We start from the raw sequence: 20959 nt of genomic DNA, 5'->3' as shown, positions 1-20959 counted from the left end.
CTTGTTATGTTTTGGTCATAAATAGCTAACCATATAAAAATGAAATATAATTGTTTTGATAAAATTCTTTGCTATTGTTAAAATGGCTGTATGCTTGGCAACATGCCATACTTCTCGTCTGAATGACTGTTTTACATGAAAACCAAAGGTAAAAAAGAAAGCCCTTAAAAATGGGATTATGTCTTCAGACCAGGTTAAACTTATTAAATTTATGATTCAATATTATACAGTAGTTCAGAAGCTTTATGAAGATAAATGCTTTGCCCTACTTTCATCTTTATTCATTTATAAACATGGACATAAATATGCATTTGTATATTTTTGTTTTTTTTTGTTATTCCATGTAACACCAGTTAATTGAGCAAGATTCATTCAGTTTTACCTACCATTCAGATTTTTTTTTTTCGATTTTTAGGTGAATTGTTCTATATAATTCATACATGCATAGGTGATCGAAGAATTGCAAAGATGACATCTGTTTGATTGACATTATTTGTTCAAGTATATGGTTAACAGGTGTCCAAAACTGACAGCCCCTGGGTAGGGGAATATTCCCTTTCCACAGGGATTGTGTGATGTCAGACCTGGTATATAGAATTAGCAGGGGGTGTGGGGGTGCAGTTGGGGGGACCCACTAAGTAATGCTGGAATTCTGCAATCTTATGACTCTTCAGTCCTTATGTCAGCATTCCAAATGCTTGAACAAAGGGAGAGTTTCCTGTGTGTGTGTGTGTGTGTGTGTGTGTGTGTGTGTGTATATATATATATATATATATCTATATAGAAATATATAGAAATATATAGACACATATATACATATGTATATGTAAGTGCTATATGGGCTATTGATGCACGCAGTTAATCACATTGTAAAATGGGGGTGCTTTCCGTTGCTGGTGCAGTTTGTCAAATTAAGTAATGGCTGAAGTTCATTATATCAACAGCTGCATAATTCAAGAATTTTTGTTCTTTTTTTAAGTTTGTGTGATCCTGGAATTAGTATATTTAATTTCCAGGGTTGAGCTGTTTTATTTTTTAATTTTACTTTTCATAATCACAAATATAGGCTATTGGTTTATATTTGTGATTATTTTCTGTAATGATTTTAGTGACAATTAATGGTAATCACAGGTGAGTTTGTTTTATGTTTTTGTGTTTTGATCAACTTACAGGTGATTATTCATTATAAACTCAAATATATGTGTGTGTGTGTGTGTGTGTGTGTGTGTGTGTGTGTGTGTGTGTGTGTGTGTGTGTGTGTGTCTGTGTGTGTGTGTGTGTGTGTGTGTGTGTCTGTGTGGGTATAGTTTATTATTGGATGCTCAACATTCGAAAGATCAAGTCAAACAATAATTGCTACCCTAGGTTGAAAGTTGGCATGCAGAATATTGGCATACCCAAAAATGCACACTAAACACTGAAACTTCCTACTACTCCAGCCCACAGAACAAGCATTAACATGGGTCCAGAAAGTGGGCAAGTTCAGTTAGACGGTAATGTTAGTATTTGACATTCTGACTGTCAGAGTGTAGTGTTCGCAAAGCTCAATTCATCCTTTCAAGTCTCACGTATATAATAATAACCATATACATGTATATACATATATACATTGCATTCGTGTGTGTGTTGTAGCAAATAATATTGGAATAAACCTCTGTTTATTTATTTATTTACAGTTAAAATACAAAACTAAGTTAACTTGTAACTTGGATTTAAACCAAGAACAATTTTGCTTTACTCTATTTCCTGTTAACTTGCAGTTCAAGTCCATTTAAATTCTCTCAGTGAAATACAATATTTCATAATCTTAGTAGAGCAAACTTGGACAAACTGCCTCAAATGTATAATAGACCTGGCCGAGCTGCCCTAAATACAGTAACTTCTTGTTTTTTTGGATAAATCCAGAGATAAACTGCTGGTACTTAATGATTAAAATCACGGATATGCTCCTAGTACTTTCACAGCTCCTTAAAGTCAGTTTCCCCAAGCTTTTCCAGTCTTTCTCATCAAATCTGCATAAACTTTCAGCCTTTCTTTTAATTGCACATTTTCAGGTGATATACTTCAGATATGCTGTTATATTATTTTACTACCATATTATGCTGACCACATATGCAACCAGAAAGTTTTTACTGTATTCAGCAATATGTAGAGCACATAAAAACAGCATTTCTGTCATCTCAGTTGACACTATGTCACAATAATCACCCTTCCATCATGGAATCCCCAGCTGTGTTTTGAATGGGATGGATTATTGGACAAGGATAACCCATCTACATTCTTATGGCTGTTACAAGACCTATGTTTAATGGTAAAAAGGAACATCTGTAGCAATAAAACCCACTTCCCTACATTGGGTTTAACATTTCATTGTTTGTATAACAATTGTTTGCATGCTTCATTGCCAAGCAAATCTGCATCCTAATAAATAATTTTGTATACAAGCTACTGCAAATTTAATAATTGGATATTCTCTCTGTGTGGCAGAGTATCTTGAATCAGCCTTACTTAACTTTCTACTTAAGTAGCTGACTCTCAGTCCCTCACCACCTACTTTCTCAGATAACAAAGCTCTTAACCCAATTCTCATAAGTATATTAAAAAAAAAAATTTATTAAATTAGGGACAGCCAAGACTATCTCTAAACATAAGATAGTATTCATGTTGATTAAATACCTCATCTCCTTCCATGGTCCACTATAGCTGTATTGGTGCCTTACCTTTTTATGGTATGTCAGAGGATAGGCTATGATAACATACCTAGGTACAAAATTACTGTAGTAGTTTGCTAGACCTAAAAACACTTTCACTTGTCATTTGCCATTAGGTATGGGTCAATGTTTACTCCTCCCAATCACATACTCAAAGCATCTGGTTTATGTCATGTTATGGTTATTTTTGCCAACATTTACTGTAGGTTCAGCTTGCTTAAGAGATTAGGAAGCCCCAGGGATGCCTACCACATAGTAACTTGAATGGAGTAAATCCTTTGAAGGCTGGTGCACTTTTCTTACAGCTAAAAGGAAGTAGGGTAGTAAATCATTCCAAATCTTACCATCTTCAATCATGGTCTTTTTTAGCACAGAATTCAGACTTTTTTTAAAGAGCTCCACAAATTCATACATTTGAGAGGGTTACATTAAAGTTCTTAACTGGCTGGTACATTACAATGGACATAATTGGGGCTATCTGATTTGTGAGCATTTCTTGGGGGAGACCTACTCTAGAAAAATGTAATGCTAGCTCTTTGGATTTCGAAACAGCATTGTCTTTTTAAAGAGGTACTACTTGGTGATATAGTCAATAATCATTCTACTGCATTGACAGATGTTACTAGACCTTAATAATGGACCTATAAGACCCATGGATATATATCTGCTTGAGTGGGACTTCAATAATAGGCATAGGTATTAGCAGGCTTCTATACCAAAGGTGTGGTACAATCTTTTGACATTTTGGGCAGGCTGAATATAAGTTCTCAATGTCTATTATTACACCAGGTCAGCAAAACCTAGATAAAATACTAGCTTTGGTTTTGTTCTTCCCTAAGTATCTTTCTGAAATATGGCCATGTGCCAGTGTTATCACAAGTAATTTAAGGTGCTTTGGAACTAACAGTGGATAAAGTATTTCTTCTTTGTCTTTGTCATTGTTCACCATGTATAGCAAGTCGATCTTCATCTCAGAATATGGGTACAGGATAAGCCAATCATCTCATCAGTTTCTCCTTTTTTGGCTATATCTTCTTTGATTATGTATAATGTAGCATCCTCCTACTATGAATTCTGACATTTGTTATGCTTTTTGCTGCAAATCTGCCATACCAGAAACACTTTCATCAATGCACTGACATGAAGTAGAGGGTACAGCCTCTTTTCTTATGAATACAGATATACGTGTTTAGTTTTCGCCTATTCTTTCTTCTACAAAAGGCAACTCATACCAACGACATACTTCTACCTTTCCAAGTGGCAACACTTTTTACCTCAGTAATTTTTCTTTGTTTATGTATAAGCTGGCGACAGCTCTGTTTCTGAATTGTTGTCTGTTTTCACTGTACTGGAAAGAAATAGAACTCTATTCAGGTTCCTTTTGTTTTGTTAGTGATTTTATCACTATGGGTCTCTCCTTCTCTGTCTCCACAAAGACATCCTTTTTACTTTAATGACTGGAATTTTCTGACAAGATTCTAGTCCATGCACTATGGGTTCTTCACATCCAGTTTCTGCACTGCATTTTTCCTGTAAGATTCAGTAACAGGTCTTTAATAACACCCAGTTTCTTCTACTCTCTCCAGCCAAAGCTAGATTTAGTTCCTTTTAAAGTTTTTACACCTATCACTTTCTCTTTATTCAGAAAGTATATTTACACCAATGCTCTACACCAATAGTCAACTCCTCCCTGGTTAGATCTGACCACAAACTAATCACCTTTGAAATCCACATCCCTCCCACCCCCCACCCCCCTGCAAAAGTAACCACCATGAAAAACCTCTCCAAAATTAACTCTGGGCTCCTAAAAACAGAGGTGGCTAACTTCACAACACCCATGCAAATGGAGAATAGTTGCATGACTGCCGAGTCATATACCAATGCACTGTAGGAACATGTACACAAATGCATGGATCTCACCATACCCAATAGAACCAAGATGCTCTCCTCCAAAGAAAGGAAGCCAATCTGGTGGTCCCCTGTCATAAACAAACCCTACAACAGAAGGAGGAAACTGATGTGGAATAAGGTGAAGTCCCAAGACTGGAAAAATCCCCTTATCAACCTCATCAAAACGTTGAGATCCCTCATCAAATCCTCTAAAGCTAGCTAGGAAAACAGAATTGGAGCAGATAGTAAAGACAACCACAAGGCCTTCTATAGTTATGTAAAGAATCTCCACGGCTATACCCAGATTTGCTCTGAGCTACTGCACAATGGTACCTCCTATACTGAGCCAACAGATATTGCCAATATACTGCCCGACAGATTCAGTGCCAACTTTACCCATCTCTCCCCCCAAGGTCAAGAATACAGCTTCTATGGGACCAGACAATATCCCTGGCTGAATTCTACATGAACTACAGAATGAACTGGTACCTCCCATGTGTGCCCTGTTCAATCACAACCTCACCTCAGGCTTTGTCCCTACTGAATGGCGCACGGCAACAGTCATCCCTTTCCACAAAGGAGGAGTGACTACAGACCCTGGGAACTATTGCCCCATTAGCCTGATGAATCTGATATGCAAAGCTATGGAATGCATCATCATGGACCTAATAAAAAAGGATATAGGGAATCTCCAAACTCTGTATCATGCCTGAAAGGTAGATCATGCCTGCTCAACTTGGCCAACTTCTTTGAGTCAGTCATCAGAGCTGTGGATGAAGGCAAGGTGGTTCATACAGCCTACCTTGATCTGGACAAGGCCTTTAATACCATTCCCCACTCGGGAATCATAGAAAAACTCACTAAGCTAGGCATCAACCCCTATAGCACTAGGTGGGTTGCAAACTGGCTCACAGATAGAACCCACAGTGTGAAAGTAGCTGACTCCAAGTCAGACTGCTGACTAGTCACAAGTGAAGTCCCACAGGGTTCAGTCCTGGGTCCTCTCTTGTTTGGTATCTACTTCTCTAAAGTCCAGGCCAACATGAAAGGACTCTGGCTGACAAAATTTGCAGATGACTGCAAGTTGGGAGCTATTATTAACTCTCCAAGTGATGTTGACATCTTACAGAATGGCCTCACTGAGACCAATGACTGGTGTCCCAACCATGGCCTTAAGCTCAATGCCAAAAAATGTGTTGTCATCCCCTTTGGGGAAAAACCCATTTCCCATGAATTACCACAGAACATGCTGGAAGGACAGGTTAATAACTCAGAGACTGCCCATGCTATGGAATAGACTTCCCATACATGTCAAGCAGAGCACCTCACTGACCTTCTTCAAGAGAAATCTTGATGAGTGGATGGGAAATAGAAAATTCACCCCAGGGATAACTCCAGTGGCTCTATTCAACAGTGGCACTGGGAACTAAGGTCAGGTGACATGATGCCAGGCTAATCCTATGGCTAGGCTTGTAAAGGCCCCAAGACCACTAGCCCAGTACACACCTATGAAACTATGAACCTATAACAGGGTGTCAAGCTGCTGTTGCATTTTAATTTTACTAGGAATATACTTAGGACTGTGTTACAGTATGTCAGACTGCTGCTAATACTGGCAACCCCCCATTTTTGTTAGAAGCATATTCAAGCCACAGAGAATATGAGTTCCCCCATAATTTTCAGAGTGTTTTGATATGAGGAAAGAATTGAGCAATTATAACCTTGTGTGTAGAAATGCATACCACAACTGCAGGATATAGTATTCTACCCAGCAGAGACTGAATTTCTTCATTTGTTATTGGATCCTCTTTCCTGTCCCCATGAACACATTATTTCCACCTTCCTTATCTAATTTGTTTTATGTTTTCAGACATAAGGTTTATTAATAACTGTAATCTTACTCCCATAATTTAATAGTGGCTTTAATGCCTTCTGTTCCATCAATATTATATATCTGGCTAATGTAGTGCTGGCATGGAGACAAAATGCTAATTCTAGTATTCTAGCTTTATACTTGGCAATAGTACATTTTTGTTCAACATGTTGGTTATAAAACTATTTTATAGGCACAGCATTTACATTTTCATTATAAGTATTTTGGTTATTGAAAATGTATTTAATGCAGCTGTGCTGATTGCTGCAATGATAGTCTTGTACATACTGATGCTGCTGAATGCAGCTCTGTTTTGGTGCTTTACTAGAATAAATGTCTGTTATGTTAACTTGTACAACTCTGTGCAGTCGTATTAAAATAACTTAAGTGAAAAGAAACACCTCCAAGGAACGAACACTCCTCTGTTGAGAATAAATCCAATAACCAGTCCAAACAAAACACAGGAGCAGTAGAGCAAACCAAGGCTGAGTAATGGCATAAAAACAAAACAATTAGATGTATAAAAACATGAAACTGTTTAATAAATGAGACTGAGCACTTTCACCATGGTCTGAAAAGGCCTTGTTGGTGAAAGTGCTTGGTCTCATTCATTAAACTCATGTGTTTTGTTTGGACTGATTAGAATAACTTGTCTATATAACAGATGGCATGTACAATACTGTACAGTTTGCAGCTTTACTGTTTCAGGTTAAACTTTTAAACAGCATGAAAGATGTTCTCCAGTGTGCAGATCTAACAAGAAATCAGATCCAACACCATTCAGTTTTACTGTCCTTATATACACTTGTTATGAAAGCAGTCTTTTGATGTTGATGTAATGCAGTCTGTTGTTAAGCTACTTTATGTTCTCTTTCAAGGTGAATTATGTGACAAGTTTCATCCTTGCCTCCAACCCAGTAGGAAGTTGTTCCTTCCTTCCACCTGCATCTCAGGAGGTGTCCTTATCAGCATTTTCCCTTGTAGCTGTACCAGACACTTCTATATTTATCTTACAAACAACTGGATGCCTTTTTTAATTGAATTTTAGCTAAGAGCTGTTTAACCCTTTAATATATATATATATATATATATATATATATATATATATATATATATATATATATATGTATGCTAGCAAACAGAAATGTGCATGCATCGAACTGACTACATTTTCCTACATATATTCTAGCAATCAGATATATGCATTTAACTAGTAAACAGAGGTGTACATGCATTTAGCTAGCTATAATTTTCTACATGCACACACACACACACACACACATATATATATATATATAAATAAATATAAATAAATATATATATATATATATATATATATGCATATATATATATATATATATATATATATATATATATATATATATATATATATATTATAATAAACAGAAGTGTATATGTATTTGTAAATCTCTAAAAATATATATCTAGCAGTTTTCTCTTTTTGTTTTAAACACATTACACAGTCTACATTGATATATATTTTTTGGTCAAATTATAATTTTTATCATGGTTAACAGTAAACAATGGGAAACATGGGAAACAAAACTTTTAGTTTTCTTTTTATAAAGCAAGCTAAAACATAATTTTATATTGTTAATACAATGATAACAAGCATTACTACTAAAACTGGATGAATTATTTAATTTAACAACTTTTTTTTGAAGATCATTTTGTAAAAATGCCCCACCAGTTATGAGCTGTATTTCACAATTGCCGAATTAAATATTTGCTTTTATTTATGACTTTATGTAATGCATTCAATGAAAATTTTACATTAATTATTGACGATGTTTGTGAATTTTATTGCAAAGGTATTGTAGCCTTGTTTGTTGGAATAAACACGCCATAAATGTTAAGCTTTGATTTGTTACTATACATGCAAATGAACTGAGGAGCAATATCTGTGAACAGTTTAAACCTGATGGCAAAATTGTTTATTTACACAGATTTACAGAGTGTTGTAGAAAACATGGTTTACACACTGAAGAATGCTGTTTACATATTAAACCATTTACTGTACAGCATACGCTTGCTTGTACAGAATGTTTTTGAATTTGTGCACACATGGTCTGTAATGTACACTCAGCCCAGTTTACAAACTTAGTGTTAAACTGAAGCCTGCTAAGTAAACATTACTAAAACATTAAAATGTATTTCTGGTATTTTTGTCTCACTACTGTACATGTTGATGGTACCCTAATCACTTGATGACAAAAAGGCAAGAATGCTTTTTAATGATTACTGAATCATTAAGACAGACCAGTATGTTTTTTGTGCCTTTATTTTAGTCCCATCTGCAGTAGTGTTTCCTCCTGTAGTATGCAATATTTTATTGCAGTATTGTTTACTTGATTTATGCTATGAGAATTGAATGTATGTCTGCCATCTAGCTATTATCCAGACTGTGACATCCTGGTCTAAGGAAATAATTTTTTGCTGAATTTTTAACAGATTACACATTTGCTTTACTAGTTCACTAACAAACTGTAAACCATTGTCTGATTTGATAATTTCTGTCCATTTTTAATGACAGAAAATAAATATTTTTTAAGAAGCTCCTGCTGTTGTCTTTGCTGTCATAGTTTTAGTTGGAATTGCTTCTACCTATTTTGAAAAGACATACACTACTACTAGTAGGCGTTTGTACCCTCCCTTTGTTGTTGGCAAGGGACTTGCATAATTTATATGAACTGCATACCATGGCCCACCTACTGGCTGTACTCGGTGTAACTGAGTTTTTTTTTTTACTTTTACCATTTACCTGCAAATAGATTATTAATGACATGCATGCACACTTGTGATGTTTTATTACAATTACCAAATTGGGTGTCTGCTCACTCTTGTGCTTTTTGCTTAGTGCTACACATGAATACTTAAAAATTATCTTTTAGTAACGATAATGTTTTAGAAAAAACGCAAGCCACCTGGTCTGGCAATCAGTCTTGTTTTTGACCTTGTAAATTTCAGTACCAGTAACATTTTATCTCCCCAGTATTTCTTGAAAATACCTATCCCAGCCTGGGAAGATTTGAGGTGACATAAAACAAAATTGCTTACTTTTTTTCTTCCTGGGCATTCCAGACTCTGAAGACCATAGTACATCCCTTAACCCCTTCAGCACTTTCTTTATAGTCATTTGTTAATACAGTTGCAACTTGATATTGGAATGCAGTTGTCAAACACTTAGAATTATAATAAGCATTTATAATTTGCATAACTATGCATACATTTTAAACTTGGATTTTATTTGTAGTATTATGCACTCAGTACAACTTTGTATTAGTAATATTACTTTTGTACACCTTTTTGCCTGGGTCTTTGCTACTCTTTGTCCTATTATACAATTACAAAATATTGTAAAAAACAAAAGAGATATTGGCTTAACTAACACGTGTAAAACTAATGATATTTACATTACTTACATTTCCTGTTGTCTGCCTTTTGCTCTTCTACATTTTAAACAGATGAACTTTAGATGAAAAGAAAATACATGCATGTTACTCTTGTGACTTTGTCTCTTTACTGCTTTTGATTACTCTCATTTGATTTCTATGCACTAGAACTGTTCTGTATTTGAAGTGGTGATTTTGAAATTACCAAACAGCTTAGCTATGAGAGGCTGTTCCTATATATGCGTCATAAGAATGGCAGTTGTAATCTTACTTTACTATTTAACTAACTGTCTTGCTTTAACTGAATGAAAGTTTTATTTGTTCATACATTAGATCCTGCCATTAGATACTGCTATGTACACTAACCATTTTTTAAATGTAGAGTAGAGTGTTGTAAATTATTTTCTGTCAGTATAGCTAATTGCTGTGGCTTTAACTCTTTACTAACCAGATTCTTGTTGTCTTGTGATTCTGCATGGGCTGTCTGATATTTCTCAGTATTCTGCTCTGCTGACTCTAAAGCTCTTATGCACATCTGAAAAAAATGTTTGCATATGTTGTCTAAACTTTCTGAACTCATTCTGTCTCTTAGACGTTTATTAAATTTTTCTGTTAGTTCACCATGAACCTCATTTCTGTCCTTATTTGTTTTGTACTGTATAGTGGCTTTCCACTTTTGTTTAACAAGACGTACAGGAGATTCTGTCAGTAACTGATTTGACTGCTGTTGTAACTCTGAAATTAACATTTCACATGTGGTGACAGGACATAACTGTTTAACATCTGGAAATAATGCAAGTTTTATGACCCTTATCTGGTTGTTTACTATTAACAACAGTCTGAACTGTACTTTTATAGCATTGCACACAGAAAACTGTTTCATATGACTTGCACAATAAACATTTACTATCATACCACAGATTTTTCTAAGATACCAGTCAAAGGTAATCCATTTACATAACTCCTGACTGTCAATTTGCCCTAATAATGTTTTACATTTGCTAATATGCTATTCATACAACTTTGTAGTCTGTCTAAAATTGCCACATTAAGAATAATACTGTGTTTACTACCCTTTTTACTAGCCTGATTAATGACATCCATGCTGTTATGTAACACACAAACCAATTCTACAGGGACAGCTGGCCACACTGCTTATTGTAGATGGCTGGAAAACTTTTGCAGTTACTTGAAAAGCTGATGAAATGAAGCTGGGAGCCGCAGATTCAAACCTGAGAATTCACTGACCTGGAGAATTTATGGCACTGCTTCCCTCCTGTATGGCAGTCTGTTTAACTGTCTTGCTTTAACTGAATGAAAGTTTTATTTGTTCATGCATTAGATCCTGCCATTAGATACTGCTATGTACGCTAACCACTTTTTAAATGTAGAGTAGAGTGTTGTAAATTATTTTCTGTCAGCATAGCTAATTGCTGTTGCTTCAACTCTTTACTAACCAGATTCTTGTTGTCTTGTGATTCTGCACAGGCTGTCCTGGTATTTCTCAGTATTCTGCTCTGTTGACTCTAAAGCTCTTATGCACATCTGAAAAAAATGTTTGCATATGTTGTCTACCAACTTTCTGAACTCATTCTGTCTCTTAGAAGTTTATTAAATTTTTCTGTCAGATCACCATGAACCTCGTCTCTGTCCTTATCTGTTTTGCACTGTATAGTGGCTTTCCACTTTTGTCTAAGAAGATGTACAGGATATTCTGTCAGTAACTGATTTGACTGCTGTTGTAACTCTGAAATTAACACTTCACATGTGGTGACGGGACATAACTGTTTAACATCTGGAAATAATGCAAGTTTTATGACCCTTATCTGGTTGTTTACTGTTAACAACAGTCTGAACTGTACTTTTATGGCACTGCACACAGAATATGACTTACACAATAAATATTTACTATCATACCACAGATTTTTCTGTTTATAATACAAGTCAAACGTAATTCATTTACATAATTCCTGACTGTCAATTTGCCCAAATAATGTTTTACATTTGCTAATATGCTGTTCATACAACTCTGTAGTCTGTCTAAAATTGACACATTAAGAATAATGCTGTGTTTACTATCCTTTTTACTAGCCTGATTAACAGCATCCATGCTGTTATGTAACACACAAGATTTTTTACCAATTCTACAGGGACAGCTGGCCATGCTGCTTACTGTAGATGGCTGGAAAACTTTTGTAGTTACTTGAAAAGTTGGTGAAATGAAGCTGGCAGTTGTAGATTTGAACATGAAAATTCACCAACCTGGAGAATTTATGGCACTGCTTCCCTCCTGCATGGCAGTCTTACTGTGGATTCAGATGTATGAGTAGCTGTACTGCTGCAAACTGTAGAACTTGAAGTGCTGCTATTTAGGACTCAATCATGTACATAAATGTTAGTTACTGTGCTTTTACTGAAGTGACCTTATATAAGGCACCACTCCCCCTGTGTTCGAATACAGGCAAGGGTTGCCATTGAAAAGTTATTTAATGCAGCTGTGCTGATGTTTGTGCTGCAGTGGCAGTCTTGTACTTACTGGTGCTGCTGAATGCAGCTCTGTTTTGGTGCCTTGCTAGAATAAAAGTATGTTACAGTTAACTTGTTTAACTCTGCATAGTACTATTAAAATAACTTGTCTATGTAACAGACAATGCGTACAGTACTGTACAGTTTACAGCTTTACTGTTTCAGGTTAAACTTTTAAACAGCATGAAAGATGTTCTCCAGTGTGCAGATCTAACAAGAAATCAAATCCAACACCATTCGATTTTACTGTCCTTATATACACTTTTTATGAAAGCAGTCCTTTGATGTTGATGTAATGCAGTCTGTTGTTAAGCTACTTTGTGTTCTCTTTCAAGGTGAATTATTTGATAGTTTCATCCTTGCCTCCAACCTGATAGGGAATTCTTCCTTCTTTAAACCTGTGCCTCAGGAGTTATCCTTATCAGCATTTCCCTTGTAGCTGTACCAGACACTGTTACATTTATGTTACAAACAACTGGATGCTTTTTTTTTTACTTGAATTTTAGCTAAGAGCTGTTTAACCCTTTAATATATATCTGTTTGCTAGCAAACAGAAATGTACATGCATCTAACTGACTATATTTTCCTACATACAGTATATTCTAACAAACAGAAATATACATGCATTTAACTAGCAAACAGAGGTGTACATGCATTTAGCTAGCTATATTTTTCTGCATATATATATATATATATATATATATATATATATATATACATATATATATATATATATATATATATATATATATATATAAATAAACAGAAGTGTATATGCATTTATAAATCTCTCTCTCTCTCTCTCTCTCTCTCTATATATATATATATATATATATATATATATATATATAAAATGGTCATAAATCATATTTTTATTAGTACAGAATTTACATTTTCCTTATCAGCATGCTGGTTTAAATTTGCATTTTTGTTAAATACAGCATTTTTGTTACTAATTAAAAGTTTTTGTGAAGTTTCCAATTTTTCAATTCCCAAAATAAGCCATTTCAGCTAATGTAAGTTTTTTGTGCTCATGGACATCTGGCATTTTTTTGGTTGCAGAAGTGGGTGTCTCAATTTTAAACTATGCTTCATTAGCTAACAATCTAGTAACACTTTAATTAGCTCAACCAATTTAGCACTATTCTTAAAGTTATTTTGAAGAGCTCATTTATATAAATTATTTAATGTTGGTCTTTTTAGCTTATCAGCTGTGAATTGGTCTATTATTTAGTTTTACTGTCCAGTTCTAGATTTAAAAATGTCTAAAATATGATTGAAATGAAACATTTTTGTTGTTTTACTTAAATTTTATTGCTTGTGTTTATGACGACATGTCAGTCCTAGCCAGCAGTGTTTTTTAGTTTTTGATTATCCCTAAAATCAATGCCTCCAATGTCCTTATAAGCCTTCAGTGCTTCCACTGTAAGCTAGAAAGTAAAAATTTTAGCCCATTCAGACTCATCCCAACATTCTTGGATAGCTCTCAAAATAGGAATGCATGATATAATGTTGACCCCTTTCTCAGTTTCTTTAGTGGTGGAATAGTCTTTGAGGTAGGCAGCACAATTACTATCAGATTAATTTCTTTCTGGATAGTGCCTTAGTGTTTATTTGTAGCCTTGCTCCACTCCTAAAGATCCATGACATATCAACCTATATTTGTTTTAGTTTGCATCAGACTCTCCATGAATTTCCCCATACTTTGCAGGGTTTTGCAGTACATACACAGAACAAAAAAAAAAAAAACAGTTACCCATCACTATTTCCAGGTGGGGTAATTAACTCAAAAATTGTTTTGCGCTTGCAGGCTGCAATGCAAGAACAGAAAACAATATAGTTTCTTGTATATTGACTAAACCTTGCCTGCCAAATCCCGCAGTATAGCAAGTAACACTCAATGGAAGCAATTTCTTTAAGTTAAGTGCAGTCGTTTTATAGTAAAAATCCAAAATAATTTTTTTAGCTTGAATTGAAAAACAATCACACTTTTGTTTTAATCTATTTCTGTTAATTTAAGTATACATTTGTTTAATATAACAACCTGAAATACAAGATGCCTTGCAGTTCATGGCAGGAGTAGAGCAGTTCTAGTCATGCTTCCTAAAATACATCTACTCTTTGTCTCCTGCTACTTCCTTGGGTAAACACATACCTAAACGTCTGGTATTCCATGAGCAAATCCACAGACAGGCTTCCAGTACTTCCAAGGTATCATCTGGTCAGTTTCCTCAAGAGTCTTTACTCTTGGTTATAAAATACCTGTCTGTGAGAATTCAATGACAATGCTTTGTTGGACATTCAAATGTTCCTTTAACCACAATCTTTCAGGTTATTCATGTTAACTATTTCATTATGTGATTTTATTACTGTAATATGTTTTTATATGTGCAACAATCCAAGATTTTACTGTAACCTATGTTTAGTAATCAGAACAAAATAGCATTTCTTCTATCTCAGTGGTCACTATGCCACAATATATAAATTATTCCCATAGTTTCATTAATATTTATACATATCACAATATAAACACATCAGAAAACACACCAGTGTGAGACAGACACACTAAGCTATGTGTAAGACCAGCTAATCACTACAATAAAAGTATCTGTGATCTGTTTCACTTATTAAACAAAACAAAAATATATAATTCTGTGATACAGAAGAGGCTGAGAAGTATGGCAAATGGATGTCAATAAAGACTTTAGAGACAAAGGTGTTTCCCAGAGGAGTCCAAACACTTCCTGTTTTAAGAGCTTCTTAAAAAGATTTAAATTGTCTCCAGAGGCCTACTGGGTTATATTTGTTAAAGGGGTTCTGTGATCAAAATGGTATCTATATTCTTTACTTTACATTGTTTGCTCTTATTGTTCAAATAGAAGGCAAAGCATTACTGAAGTTGTGTGTTTTGATTCAGAAACTCCTTCTGTATGGTAGAGGTAATCTTGAGTTACATCCTGATTTGCTATTACATGAAGAATTATTGGTGTAAATTTACTATTGCATGAAAATGCATTGGAGTATCATAAAATGGTATAGCAGAATCATACTGACCTTAGATGGATATGCATGTCTTAGTTGTAGTGGTGGGTTTATTTAAAAAGCTGTTTCAAGAACAGAAATGGAGGTAAAATATGTTGAGGGAAAAGGAGTGGAAGAAGCATTAACATTTATTAGAAGATATCCTGTGATAACTAGAAAATTATCTTTAGATTTTCATAAGAGGATTCAGGAATGCCAGAAAAAGAATTACTTTTGTGGTAGTGGATGCATAACATATTTCCTTTTGATTTATGGAAAAAGAAGAAAGATGCAAACATGGAAGCTTTTTTTAAATTTGTAAGGAAATTTGGCAGCATATTTACAGAAAAAAATAAGTGCATTACAATACTATTCTGCAAAGGTTTTAGAGATATGAGTAAATAGATGTGAAAGGATGTGGCAGGACCTTTTGAGATCAGAAGATCTTCAAGACTTAACAAGCCTTTTCCCTTATTAAAACTGAGACTGGCCTTGCATGGGATTGCAAATAATATTACAGCACACGGATGGATGGTCTAACATTTGAATATCACAAACTTTTCGAAACACAGCAATTTGGTATACATTACAAGCTTTTTAAGACTTGAATTTAGGTGATCCTTGAGGGGAGGATGAGTTTAGCTAAGGAGCTTTATTGAAATTAATTTGCAGTGGTCAAGAAGTTGCTCAATTACATAACTGGAAACCTGTTGCTCTCCTGGATTGTGGTAACAAATTTACTGCATTAATGTCACAGAAGCTACTTAAAGAGAAAAAAAAAACATTGCTACAGGATAATTATATTTAACTTCTTCATGCGGCATGGGAAAGTTCCTGTTTTGTTTAAAGGAATATTTCACCAATTATTTTTTAAGATATAGGGTATACATTTTATACAGTATTGATTTAGAGATGGTCTATGACAATGTTAACCACAGTAATATATTGATTTCACTGGCAAATTTAAGAGTAAGCCAAAAGTGTTGTACATTAATTAGTAAAGTACACAGACAGACAAAATTTAAATCAGTGATAAATTGGAATTTATTTGACAAGATATTGATGAGAAGATGGTATAAGAGGCATGATTAATAAATCATTTACAATTTGAATTGTTTGTGTTTGAAATTATCTTGAAAAGTATGCAAGAAATGCAGTTGCTTGATTCAGTTTGTTTCCCTTACATTCTGTCATATGCTGACAATATCATTTTTGTATGGGTAATCGGTTCAGTAATATGATATGCTGATGAAAATTCAATTATATTTATATATTTTTGGTTAGTATGGCAACATAAGAAAATGTAACCATTTGTGGTTTAATGGGAAGTAAGGAAATATTTTGTTTAATGCAGTGAATTTGATGCTTTATTACTGATGTGAGAAATCTGACAAGACTTACAGACAATAGAACATCATTAAGAAAACAAAACTGTTCTTACAAAAATTAGAAAATTTTCATTTGATTAAAAGTTTTCTTTTTAATTAAAAATGTTTGTTTTAATTGTAGGTGATCATTTGGTAAGGACATTTTTGTTACCTTAATGTTTGGACTCTATTATGATGGGTATTTATTCACAGGAATTTGGGGTGAAAGGTTAAACCCCATAAAGAAATAAGTGTAAAATCAAGAAATTAAGAATGGGAGGACTAAATGATTAATTTGGTGGTGTTTTATGTTTGCAAAATTTGATTTAAGGTATGGGAAATGCTTTAGCATATAAATATTGATTTATAAATATTTATAGAAAAACTATGCAGAAATAGAAAGAAAGTGTAGAATCTGAAATTCATACTGTTTTTGTAATTCATGTGATATCAAATTATTGTGTAACATATTAAAAATTAAAATTAACAGCAGTTATGTTGGTTGCCAACCGAGTCGTCTGAATACCAAATCTTATGAGGAATTTCTTTTTTATCCTGGATGGAGAGCTTTAGCTGATGTATTGGGTGCAAGCATTATATTACAGATGTTTCTGTCATGAAATGTGTATATATGAGTCTACTTCTCCTCATCAAAAGTACACTTTATTGAATACCAGTAAGACAACTCCACTTTAGCAAAAGTGCAGTTCAATGAAAAATCAATATTGCGAACAACACTTTACCGAACAACGGTTGACAATTTCGGGATCCTTTGGCAGAACAGGTGTGGTGCTTTTTCATTGCTAATGAACTTTGTAATGGGAGGGGAACTTGTACTAGAGATGGAACTTGTTGTTATAGATCGTGGTACAGTGAGGATAAGGAAATATACTCTTTTCCCCACTGTAGTGTGATCTCGGAGTTAGTATATGTAAATAGTGGGGGATGTGGAGGGCACAGCCCCTCACATTGAGGATGTAGGGAGGCATTCCCCCATGCAAAAATGTGTTTGGGAGGGTGGCCTAATGGTTAAGGTGTTTGCCTTACAAACACAAGGCGCAGGGTTGGAGTCTCACAAGGGATAATTGGCTAGGCTTAAAATGGCTCACAAGGGCAGTTAGCTAGTATGAACCTATGCAGTGTTTGTGGTAGTGTTGTTTTTTTGTTCGGTAAAGTATGGTTTGTGATAGTGAGTTTTTGTTGAACTGCACTTTCGCTAAAGTGGAGTCAGCTTTCTGGTATTCAATAAAGTGTACTTTGGATGAGGAGAATTAGCTCTGTAGATATATATATATATATATATATATATATATATATATATATATATATATATATTATATATATTATATATATATATATATATATATATATATATATACATAAGTGTGTGTGTGTGTGTGTGTATTCATGAAAGATTTAATATGGAGACTTGGTCATATCAATGTAACACATTGAGTGCTCTTATTATAAAGAAGAAAGGAAAAGATAAAGTGTTTTTTGTTTTTATAATCTTTATTAAATGTCTTCATAGATTATGTTATGTTTCAATAGTCTAGTTTTGGTCTCAACCTTTTAAATTTTATTTGATATAGATTGAAGTAGCAGCATTGATATCTGAATATGAAACACTTTTTAATATATGTTTTTGGAAGAATTTGTTAGCTAGACTGTTTTGTATAATACAAGAAAATATTGGATTACTAACATATATTGAGATATATGAAGGGGTCTACTTAGAAATTTCATACTTTCAAAACATTGACTTTCTTATGGTCGAGACCATAAGATTGACATTTTGAAACTTTGAACTGATTAAATGGAGATTGCCATACAGCATGGGATGGTATATTTACCTTCTTCCTCTCTCTAGTACGATCTTGGAGTTGGTATATTTGGGTCTATATTAGAACATCAAAGTTTCAAAACTTTGAATGTTCTAATAGTGAACCCTATTCAGCTAAAGCTGAAAACATCGAACATACAGAACAGTGAATTTTTTCCTAGGGAAAAAATTTGCTGTTCCAAAACACATACACACAACATAAGCACACCAAACAAACAGCAATCCACACACATACACCTAAAATCTTACACCTACCCTACACTAAACTATACACACACCACTAACTATCCACTTACCTTAACCCAAACCCTAACCCTAAGGTCCATCACTATCGCACAATCAACTCACCCACGCCCTAACCCTAACTCACCTGCCCTGCCCTAATCTTCATGTCCACACAATTGCACACTTACCTGACCTGCACCCTAACCCTAACTCACCTAACCCGCCCTAACCCTCACGTCCACACAATCGCACACATACCTAACCCGCACCCTAACCCTATCTCACCTACCCTGCCCTAACCCTTACATCCACAGAATCGCACACTTACCTAACCCGCACTCAATCACACACTTACCTGAACCCGATCCATAACTTTCCACCACAGCACTGAAAATACCGAATCAACAGAAACAGACAACCAAAATCTTTCCCTAGGAAAGAATTTGGTTTTCTGTTGCTTCGATATTTTCAGCTTTCGCTGAATAGGGTTCAATATTAGAACATTCGAAGTTTTGAAACTTTGATGTGCTAATATTGACCCGGTATATTTAATTAGAGAAGGAGTGGGGGTTCAGGGGGTGCTTACCCCCCTGCAAAAACATAAAACAAAGTTTTTTTTGTTTTTATTTTTTATTTAAATTCCAAAGTTTTAAAACTTCAATCTTATGATCTTGACCATAAGAAAGTCGACATTTTGAAAGTCTGAAAATCAAAGTAGACCCATGAAGGGTTACATAAAAATCTTTTTATGTAAATCTATTCATACATTTGTGATACATTGATTTATTTTGATTGCTGTTGTGATAAATATAACACAATACCCTTTTTAATAAGTGTTCTGGTATCCTTTATAGTCACCTTAGCTACCACCATCTCAGGCATATTGGGATCTTGTTTTAATGTCTCCTCTACATTTCAGTACATTCATGAATTCAGCAACCATACTGCTGTCCTACAGTGTTAGTACTGGAAAATAAATCAAATTGCCTGGTATAGGAATAGAACTTACTTACTCCTGACCATCTAGCATCAAAATTAAGTGTGATTCCTTTTTAGCCACTGACACAGCTTTAGAGGTCTTTGGTGCAAACAACAACAACAGCATCAAGAACCAATGGAGCAATTTTATGTATGATCTGTTATTCAAAAGAAGAATGATACAAACAAAACTTATGGTTATTGATGTTTTGTGTAGGAAAATGGGGTAATCTTTGTATCGATAATCTGTCACTGAGCAGGAGACTGATATAAATAAACTTAAGAAATTATACTATTCCTGCAGGTAATCTTTGATGAGGGCAAAGATTTCATTAAAACTGAGGATGGAATTGCTACACTGACTAATAAGACTATTATTATTAGTACTGATAGGGCAAATGGCAAATTATAACATATCCCATTTTGCATTAATGGCAGAACATCTACTTTTCATTATGCTGGCCTGAACAATATATTCTTCTTCTTCGTCTTTAGAAGTATATCTCATTGACATTGTACAATGTCTTATTTGTGGTAAGCAAGGATATCTGCAAGGCAGATGTGCAAGAAGAACTGCAGAAATGTAAGTCTACTCTTCATTTATGGTCTGACTTCAAACAGGGTAGCAAAACAGAGGTAGATACTGATGGGGAGGATAATAAAGGTTTACAGATATGGATTAGATCAGCTGTTAAAAATATAGAGAGAAAAGCAAAAAGACTGTGATACAGGTAATAAATTGCAAAAGCTTGAATGAAATTAAGAATAAAGAAATGTAGGTTAATAGGAAGAGGGTTTTTGTCATGCAGGACAAGGAAGAAGGAGAAACAGAAGAAGAAGAAGGAAACAAAGTGGAGAGCAATTTTATTGGACAGCTGCTGATTAGTGAAAACAGAAGTGAGCAAGAATGAAACAAACCAAAAGCCTCCTTATGGTTATGATATGGTTATGATGTAAATAGTGAAATTTGCTGTTTCATGTCAACAGTAAGAAAAATATGCTAAGACAATCTGCAATAAAAAGCTAGATGAATAGGGTAGGATTAGAGAAACAGTAAAGGTCCAAGCTATATACTTAGGAGTGAAAAGAAGAGAGCTGACTGCTGTTGGGAG

Source organism: Protopterus annectens, chromosome 5.part0 (genome assembly GCF_019279795.1).
Source record: "Protopterus annectens isolate FY-2018-M chromosome 5.part0, PAN1.0, whole genome shotgun sequence".
NCBI lineage: Eukaryota > Metazoa > Chordata > Ceratodontiformes > Protopteridae > Protopterus > Protopterus annectens.
Note: the sequence above shows the minus strand (reverse complement) of the source record.